The sequence below is a fragment of the Rhinopithecus roxellana genome, chromosome 8 (assembly GCF_007565055.1).
Source record: "Rhinopithecus roxellana isolate Shanxi Qingling chromosome 8, ASM756505v1, whole genome shotgun sequence".
Taxonomy (NCBI): Eukaryota; Metazoa; Chordata; class Mammalia; order Primates; family Cercopithecidae; genus Rhinopithecus; species Rhinopithecus roxellana.
The window spans coordinates 40,287,911-40,298,711 of NC_044556.1; positions in this window are offsets into that span (position 1 = coordinate 40,287,911).

The window sequence follows — 10,801 nt, forward strand, 5'->3', positions numbered from 1 at the left end:
TTTCTTTGCTTTTTTTTCTTCCTTTTCTTCCTTTCTTTGCTTTTTTTTCCTGAAAATGTCAATATATAGTTATTCAGCATATCCTGCATGCCAGCATTTTACCAGGCACTGAGAATTCAACATAAATAAGACAAGGTTACCACCTCAGAGTGGAAATGAAGAAAATAAACTCGAAACCTATCACTTCTGTCATTGATTTATTGTCTCTTCAAGTAAGTCAGTTGATCTTTGAGCCCATTATAATATATTAAAAACCAAGCAAATGATCTAATTTATCAATATCAATAATAATATTACAATTGCAAATGGCCTTATAATTTTCAAACATTGGATATATTATAGGCTGGATGTGATGGCTCGTGCCTGGAATCCCAACACTTTGGGAGCCTGAGGCAGGAGGATCGCTTGAGCCCAGGAGTTTGAGGCCAGCCTGGGCAACATAGACCCCCACCTCAAAAATATATATATATATTAATATACTAATAACATTTTGTGAAATAAGTTTTTTTCATACCTTCATAAGAACAAGGAATGATTTTACTAGGCCTGGCTCATTATAAATTCATGCACTAATTCTACAATAAAGCCTGATTTAGAAACCCAGTCAGACACATGGCAGACCCACAGAGAAAAAGTAGCTGTTGAAGTCAGGGCCAGAAGCTGACCATTTCAGGTTCATAGTCTCTCGCTTCCATTTCACTTCTTTTGTTACCTAATTTTTCTTTTTTTTTTTTTTTTTTTTTTTTGAGACAGAGTCTTGCTCTGTCGCCCAGGCTGGAGTGCAGTGGCGCAATCTGTGCTCACTGCAAGCTCCGCCTCCCAGGTTCACACCATTCTCCTGCCTCAGCCTCCCGAGTAGCTGGGACTACAGGCACCTGCCACTACACCCGGCTAATTTTTTGTATTTTTAGTAGAGACGGGGTTTCACCATGTTAGCCAGGATAGTCTCAATCTCCTGACCTCGTGATCCACCTGCCTTGGCCTCCCACGGTGCTGGGATTACAGGCGTGAGCCACCGAGCCCGGCCACTTGTTACCTAATTTTTCAATTAGAAGTAAGAGGCACTAATATGCAGCCAGGCAGAGTGGCTCGTGCCTTTAATCCCAGCACTTTGGAAGACTGAGGCAGGATCAATTGAGCCCAGGAGTTCAAGACCAGCCTGGGCAACATAGGGAGACCCATCTCTACAAAAAAATTAAAAAACAGGCCAGATGCAGTGGCTCACGCCTGTCATCTCAGCACCTTGGGAGGCCGAGGCATGTGGATCACCTGAGGTCAGGAGTTCAAGACTAGACTTGCCAACATGGTGAAACTCCATCTCTACTAAAAATACAAAATTAGCCAGGCATGGTGGTGCATACCTGTAATCCCAGCTACTCAGGAGGCTGAGGCAGGAGAATCCCTTAGAACCCAGGAGGTGGAGGTTGCAGTGAGCCAAGATAGCACCACTGCACTCCAGCATGGGTGAAAAAGGGAGATTATGTCTCAAAAAAAAAATTAAATTAAAAAATAAAAATTAACTGGGTGTGGTGGTGTGCACCTGTGGTCCCAGCTACTTGGGAAGCTGAAGTGGAAGGATTGCTTGAGTCTGGGGGTTCAAGGCTGCAGTGAGCTGTGATTGTGCCACTGTACTCCAGCCTGAGTGACAGAGAGAGATCCTGTCTCAAAAAAATAAATAAAACAAAAGTTAACATGCAATAGTTATTTTCTTCCCCCAGAAGTGAACTCCAAAACAGGGAGCTGAGTTTTTATTTACTTTTGCCTGTTTGGTGAACTGTAGGCATAGAATCTGAGTTGACTAAATAGATACAGGAAGAGTAACTATAAAGTAATGCTTTGGCTCTACAAATGCTTAGAACTGTTCAGAGAAAAGGCATTATGCGAAATCTAAGATATCCCACTGCTCCTTTCAGTAGTGTTGTGGGAGTATGTTATGATTGCTCATGATGTTGGCAAAGCACATTCTGCTGAAAGAAAAACTACTTGCAAAAAGATACTATGGTTCTGCAAATGAGTGCATGTTTTGGGTTTAAAAGGCTGCAAAGCATACGTTCCTGCAAGGGTAGGGTTTGGGCTGGTGGTTAGAAAAACATCCTGGATTCCGGTTTCTTAAAGCTTGAAACTCAACTGGAAGCAGGGGTGTGTGCCTCTGGCCCCAGCTACTTAGAGTTCAAGTCTAGCCTGGACAACATAGCAAAACCCCAGCTCTTAAAACAACAAACCAAAAAAAGCTTGAAACGGGTCTTCTCAGGGCAACTCCATGCAGAGCTCTTTTGCTCTAGTAATAGTTCAAGGCTTTGGAAAGTCCTGCTCCTTTTCCTTTCTCCTCAGGTGTCTTTACCATGAACTCATTCCATGGAAAAGCAGTTGGCAGGGCCCACCCATCCATGCGGGGTTGTGTCCGTAACTCTTTGGCAGCTATACTGGCTATTGATTGAGATCCCAAAATCTGACACCAGGTCATCTTGTTCTAATCCCCACTTCTTTTCTGTGTGACCCTGGGCAAGTCATTTAACCTCCCCAAGTCTCAGACTTCCTGTCTGTAAAGTGGGGAGAATAATAATAGCACCCACTTCATGGACCAGGTATAAGGGCAGGTGAGTTCAGACCGGTAAAGTGCTTAGCACAGCGTTTGCCCATGGCAAGCAGGACATGACAGCATATCTCTCTCCACCTCTATGGTCTACAAGTTCCAAACTGGAAGCCCCAGGTTCAGATTAATGTTCTTATTGTGTGACTGAAGCTAAGTCTCTTGACCATGATCTCAGTTTTCTCACCTGTAAAATGGCGCCAGGTAATCCTTAAATAAGGCAAGACCAGGCCTTGGCAGTTATTTCTCAATTAATAACTGAGTATACAAGGTAATGATGGGCCGTTGTTAAGGTCTGGACACAAAGGGCAGGATGGTAAAAATTAAAACTCATCAGTTTTGTTCCCTGAAAGCAGACAGTAGGATTAAAAAAGTGAAGAACTCTATCTGTATGATCCACTGTGCGTATTATTCTTGCTATATTGGACACAGACCTCCTCAGATTCCCTCAATCACCATATTCTTTCCAAAAGCTTCATCCTAGAACTTGCTATAAAGGACAAGATGTTGCACCCTGCGCTTCCTAGCACTGAGAAAGGGGCAAGGCATTTATTTGGCCTCTTTGGATTTTGGAGGCAAGATATGCTGCACTTGAGAATCTCATTCAACCTGGTTATTGGGTGACCCAGAATTCAAGCAGCTGATTCAAGTGAGTCCCAGGATAAGAAAGGTCCCTACTGGGCTGGGTGCAGGGGCTCATACCTGTAATCCCACCACTTTGGGAGGCCAAGGCAGGATGGATCACCTGAGGCCAGGAGTTCGAGACCAGCCTGGCCAACATGGAGAAACCCTGTCTTTACTAAAAATACAAAATTAGCCGGGCATAGTGGCACATGCCTGTAATCCCAGCTACTCAGGAGGCTGAGGCAGGAGAATCGCTTGAACCCGGGAGGCAGAGGTTGCAGTGAACCGAGAGGCGCCATTGTACTCAAGCCTGGGCGACAAGAGAGAAACTCTGTCTCAAAAAGGAAAACAGAAAGAAAGGTCCCTACCACCATTCAGGCTGTGGCACAAGCTGCTCTGCCTCCTGGGTTATGTGATCCAGCATGTCCAGTGGTGCTGGAATCACCATGGTGGATAAGGATGGAGTCTTTGGTGAGCTCCCAGGGAGAACTGCAGCACACACCCTAGAGTTCTAGAATAACCCTCCCATATCATCTCTGACAAAGATGTCATGCTCTCTCTGACAAATAATTACACTCTGAAAAATAGCTATAGTATGCTCTTGAGTCCTAGCAGAGACTAAGTGCCTGACCGATGGGCACCAAGTGACCATTCAGCCTGAGATGGCCATTCTAAGCTGAATGATGGGTCATAAGGTTGGACATCTAAGGCAGCAATCCATTACGTGATGGGAGCAATACATTCAAACCAGGCTCAAGCTAGTTCAGAACACATAAGTAAATTGCATGAGCAGGTGGTGGCCCAGACTCCTAAATCACCTGCCTCTATTTCACTACTTCTTCAGTCCACATGTATGTCCTCTGGGCAGGGGTGGGTGGGGGGTCCATATAACCAACTGATAAATGTGCCAGGATGATATGCTGGTGCTAACAGCACTGTGGCTCCACTCAGGAGGTCCCTGAAGAACAATAGTAAAGGAGAATCCTTCCAGGGATCAGAGCTGCAAGCACGTAGCTGGTCATCCACTTTGCACATGGGAAGCGATAGTCCAGGGTAAGAATATACACTGACTATGGGGAAGTGGCACCTGGCCTGGCCAGCTGGGCAGGGCTCTGAAAGCAATAAAATGGAAAGACTGGAGAAAAGAAAGTCTGAGAAAGACATAGGGTATGGCAGGGCCAGGACTAGGGAGCATTTGCACAATCCTAAGGATGAGTGCCTCCCTAGGAACCTACTTGCCTCGTCCAGGCCCAGCCGTGGCAGATGGGCCTATGGAAGTGGGCACACAGGGTGCAGATCTCTGGGACTCACATTAATGCCCACCAAAGAGCATCTATCACTGGGGAGGCAGTGAACAACCCACAGGGCAGGATAACTCATCCTGTAGATGTTAGCCAGCCTTTCCCTTCAGCCACCTGTACCCCCAGTGCTGGCACAATGGGCTGATCAACATAGTGGACTTGGTGGCTTTTCATGGTCTCAAAATCATGGACACCTACTCACTAAGGTGCAGAGCTACAGCCAAGCACCAAACTTGCTGGCAGCAGATTGACACTGAGCCCTATACCTGGTACTATTCCTTAGCAGGGAGAGAAAACATCCAGCCATAAGGTAACAGGTTGATGACATCAGATCCCTTCCTCTTTTGAGGGAGCAGTCGTGTGTCCTTACCAGAATGATTACAAACTCCAGCAGCACCCTCCATGTGCTTACAGAATGCCTGATCTCTCAGCATGGTATCCCACATCACAGTGCCTCAGACCAAGGAACCCATTTCACAGCAAAGAGGCACAACAACAGGCTCGCGATCACAGGGTGGACTGGTACTTCCCCATCACCCGTAATTAGTCAGCTTGATGGAATGATGGGGTGGCCTGTTGAAGGCTCAGGAAGGCACTATCTGGGGAACAACGCTTTGTGGGGTTGGAGCCCTCTCCTCCAGGATGGAGCTTGAAACTGAACTGGATGTGGTAGTGTGTGCACAATATTGTACTGTGTCCCCTATGATCAGAATACACAGATCTGGATATCAAGGACTGGAATCAGAAATGGGTCCTCTCACTATTACATCTAGCAACTTATTTGTGAATGTGTGCTTCCCTTCACCATCATCTTGGGATCCTCCAGGGTAGAGGTCTTAGTTAACAGAGGTAGAAGAATTGTACCAGTTGACACAGTAAGAATTCCATTGAACTGGCAGCAGCAACTACCACCTTTTCACTTGGGGATCCTCATGCAGTGGACCAACAGGCAAAGGAAGGAAGTTCCTATACCAACTGGGATCATCAATCATGGTTACCATGAGGAGCAAATTAGCTGCCACACCATGAGTCAGGGAGAATGTCTTGTACCCAGGGACTCTCTGGGACATCTCTGAATAGTTTCATGTGTCTAGTGATGACTGTGAATGGGCTGCTACCACAACCAACAAGGACAGGGCAACTAGAGATCTACACCTATTGGCAGTGAAGGTCTGGATCACCCTACCAGGAAAACACTCAAACTAGATGAAGTGCTAAGTGAAGGTGGAGCATCTGGAATGGAGGAGGGAAATGATGAATATCAATTAGAGCCTCTGGACTAGCTACAACTAAGAAAGCTATAGCTTTTTTTTTTTTTTTTTTTTTTACTAATCTTTTCACCTTGGTCTTTGAGAAAAACACTTTTTTTCCTCAGCGATGGGCTCTTGCTCTGTCACCCAGACTGGAGTGCAATGGTGGAATCACAGCTCACTGTAGCCTCCAACCCTTGAGCTCAAGCGATTCTTCCACCTCAGCCTCTCAAGTGGCTGGGACTACAAGTAGCACACCACCATACCTGGCTGTTTTTTTTCTTTATTTGTTGTAGAGACGGGATCTTGCTTTGTTACCCAGGCTGGTCTCCAACTCCTGGCTTCAATCGAGAGAAAAACACTCTTGACTATTACCTTGAAGGGGACCCTGTGACTGGCGGGACCCTTCTTGAGGAATAAGTAAGGAACTAGGAATGTTGCACAGAACACATTGAAGCCCAATATTATCATCTGGGAGCTGAACATAATAAGAGGGCACAGGGGGTGGACCGTGTTGGACACAAATTGTGTATGCTTCCTTAGATTCTTTTAATTGACTCTTTATTTCCAAAAGGACTGCCTGCCTCCCAAACTACCACCACCTCTATCAGAGCCCTTTTTTGTGGCCAGAGCTGCCTGGAGTCAAAGCTGTAGTCCTAGGGATGCATGGTCTTCACACTCACACGTTGAGGCTGTCCCTCTGAGTCATTCCTCTATTTCTGATTAAAATCAAACATCACACATGGGCCATGGCATCTGGCTTCCCAAGTGGACACCAAGGTCCAAAGGATGAAACCTCTATGTCAGTTCCTATAGGATAACCTTGACCAATGGGAAATGGGAAGCACTAGGGAGTTGGGCAGATAAATTGCTCCTCCTTTCTCCCTTCTGTGGATTACTCCAACATGTGATTTCACCTTGCACCCTGTCTGAAGAAAGTCCTCCTTGCCAAGTGAAATGCTTGCCAAGGAACTGATCACTGCACTTTGCAGCTCATTTTGAAGAAGCCAATGCAGTAACATTGTTTGCATCTGTTTTTTGCTGCACTTCTCCTTTCCTCACCAGTCTGAGCTTCGTCTCCCTCTTCTAGAAATACCTTTCCCTGCCTTCTTCGACCCTACTTATCCTCCACAACTCAGCTAAATCTCAAGTCTTCTGACATCTCAACCCCCTGCGCGCACACACACACACACACACACACCCCAGGCTAAATTAGGGGCTTCTGGGGGGGGGGTTCCCTTAGCACCAGCCTACACCACTAACCCACTACAAGCTTTAATAAGTATCTGCTAGGAAAATCCTGCCAAAGCAATCAGACAAGTGAAAGAAATAAAGGGCATCCAAATTGGAAATCAAACTGGAAGTCAAACTATTGCTATTTGCCAATAATATGATGGTACACCTAGAAAATCCTAAAGACTCAACCATAAAGATCCTAGATATGATACATTCAGTAAAGTCTCAGGATTCAAAATCAATGTACATAAGTCAGTAACACTGCTATACACCAACAACGACCAACCTAAGAATCAAATCAAGAACTCAATCTCTTTTACAACAGCTGTGAAAACAAACAAACAAACAAACAAAAAACTTAGGAATGTACTTAACCAAGGAGGTTAAAGATCTCTGTAAGGAAAACTACAAGGAACTCTACAAGGAAAACTCTACAAGGAACTCTACAAGGAAAACACTGCTGAAAGAAATCAGAGATGACACAAACAAATGGAAACACATCCCATGCTCATGGATGGTAAGAAACCAATATTGTGAAAATGACCATACTGCCCAAAGCAATCTACAGATTCAATGCAATTTCCATCAAAATACCTTCATCATTCTTCACAGAACTAGAAAAAACAATCCTAAAACTCACATGGAACCAAAAAAAAGCCTGTATAGCGAAAGCAATACTAAGCAAAAAGAACAAATCTGGAGGCGTCACATAATCCAACTTCGAATTATACTACAAGGCTATAGTTATCAAAACTGCATGGTACTGGTATAAAAATAGGCATGTAGACCAATGGAAGAGAATAGAGAACCCAGAAATAAAGCCAAATACATACTGCCAATTGATCTTTGACAAAGTGTACAAAAACATAAATTGGGGGCGCTGGATGTGGTGGCTCGTGCCTGTAATCTCAGCATTTTGGGAGGCCAAGGCAGGCAGATGGCTTGAGCCCAGGAGTTCGAGACCAGCCTGGGCAACATGGCAAAACCCCATCTCTACAAAAAGTACAAAAATTAGCCGTATGTGGTGGTGCATGCCTGTAGTCCCAACTACCTGGGAGACTAAGGTGGGAGGATTGCTTGAGCCCAGGAGGTTGAGGCTGCAGTGAGCCGAGATCATGCCACTGCTTTCCAGCTTGGGTGACAGAGTGAGACCCTGTTTCAAAAAATAAACAAATAAATAGATTGGGGAAGAACACCCTATTCAATAAAATGTTCTGAGTAAACTGGCAAGCCACATGTAGAAGAATGAAACTGGTTCCCCGTTTCTCACCTTATAATAAAATCAACTCAAGATGGATTAAAGACTTAAATCTAAGGCCTGAAACCATAAAAATTCTGAAAGATAACATCCAAAAAACTCTTCTGAACGTTGACTTAGGCAAATAATTCATGACTAAGACCCCAAAAGCAAATTCAACAAAAACAAAAATAAATAGATGGGGAACTAATTAAACTAAAAAGCTTCTGAATAGCAAAAAAAGTAATCAGCAGAGTAAACAGACAACCCACAGAGTGGGAGAAAACATTCTCAAACTGCATCCAACAAAGACTAGTGCCCAGAATCTCAAGGAACTCAAATCAGCAAGAAAAAAAACAAATAAGCCAGGCGCGGTGGCTCATACCTATAATCCCAGAACTTTGGGAGGTTGAGGTGGGTAGATCACCTGAAGTCAGGAGTTCGAGACCAGCCTGACCAACATGGAGAAACCCCATCTCTACTAAAAACACAAAATTAGCCAGGCGTGCTGGCGTATGCCTGTAATCCCAGCTACTTAGGAGGCTGAGGCAGGAGAATCACTTGAACCTGGGAAGCGGAGGTTGTAGTGAGCCAAGATCGTACTCCAGCCATTGTACTCCAGCATGGGCAACAAGAGTGAAACTCCATCTAAATAAAAATAAAAAATAATAATCCCGGCCGGGCGCGGTGGCTCAAGCCTGTAATCCCAGCACTTTGGGAGGCCGAGAAGGGCGGATCACGAGGTCAGGAGATCAAGACCATCCTGGCGAACACGGTGAAACCCCGTCTCTACTAAAAAATACAAAAAATTAGCAGGGCGAGGTGGCGGGCGCCTATAGTCCCAGCTACTCAGGAGGCGTAAACCCGGGAGGCGGAGCTTGCAGTGAGCTGAGATCCAGCCACTGCACTCCAGCCTGGGCGACAGAGCGAGACTCCGTCTCAAAATAATAATAATAATAATAATCCCATTAAAAAGTGAGCAAAGGACATGAATAGACATTTCTCAAAAGAAAGTATACAAACAGCCAACAAACATATGAAAAAAATGCTCAACATCACTAATCATCAAGGAAATGCAAATTAAAACCACAATGAGACACCACCTTATTTCTGCAAGAATGGCCATAATTAAAACGTCAAAAAACAATAGATGTGGCAAGGTGTAGTGGCTTATGCCTGTGATCCCAGCACTTTGGGAGGCTGAGGCAGGGAGATCACCTGAGATCAGGAGTTCGAGACCAGCCCGGCCAACATGGTGAAACCCCATTTTTTCTACTAAAAATACAAAAATTAGCCAGGCATGGTGGCATTCACCTGTAGTCCCAGCTACTCAGGAGGCTGAGGCAAGAGAATCACTTGAACCTGGGAGGCAGAGGTTGCAGTGAGCTGAGATCGCACCACTGCACTTCAGCCTGGGTGACAGAGTGAGACTTCATCTCAGACACAGACACACAGACACACAGACACACACACACAAATATGTTGGCACGGATGTGGTGAAAAGGGAACAGTTTTACATTGCTGGTGGGAATGCAAATTAGTACAACCACTATGAAAAATAGTATGGATATTCCTTAAAAAACAAAAGTAGAAATACCATTATTTCTAGCAATCCCACTACTGGGTGTCTATTCAAAGGAAAAGAAGTCCTTCTATAAAAAAGACACATGCACACACATGTTTATAGCAGCACAATTTGCAATTGCAAAGATATGAAACCAACCTAAGTGCCCATCAACCAATGAGTGGATAAAGAAAATGTGGTATATCCGCATCATGGAATACTACTCAGCCATTAAAAGGAACGAAATAATGTCTTTTGCAGCAACTTGGTTGGAGCTGGAGACCATTATTCTAAGTGGAGTAACTCAGGAATGGAAAACCAAATATCATATGTTCTCACTTATAAGTGGGAGCTAAGCTATGAGGACACGAAGGCATGACAGTCATATAAGGGAATCTGGGGACTTGGGGGGAAGGTTGGGTGAAGAATAAAAGACTACATATTGGGGACAGTGTACACTGCTTGGGTGACAGGTGCATTAAAATCTCAGAAATCACCACCAGATAACTTATCCGTGTAACCAAAACCCAACTGAACCCCAAAAACTATTAAAAATTTAGAACATGTTTTTAAAAGTAAGAAAATAGTACATAATATTTTGAAAAACAGTAAGTCTTGGCAAGTACATCTCCCCCACCTGACGTCTTGAGACAAAATTTTTTTTCCTCTCTGAGTTCTCAGTACCAAGAACAGTGCACAGCACATGGTCATGAACCTTTGGCCTAAATCACAGTGAAATTAGTGAAAGGAAGTCTAGCTTCTAGTCCCAGCATTCATACCAACTTCTTAGCCACTGAAAGACCCTGGCCAAGGCACTCCTCTGAGCTTCTGGTAAATGGGGATAATGTTCCTGTCCCCTTCTTAGTTTGTGAAGATCAATTCAGAGAGAAATGGAATTGATCCTTTGGTATGGTGGGAAGTCTAAGCACATTGAAAGTTTAAGACATCAGCACCAGCCAATGCAGTGGCTCACGCCTGTGGAGGTCAAGGTGGGTGGAT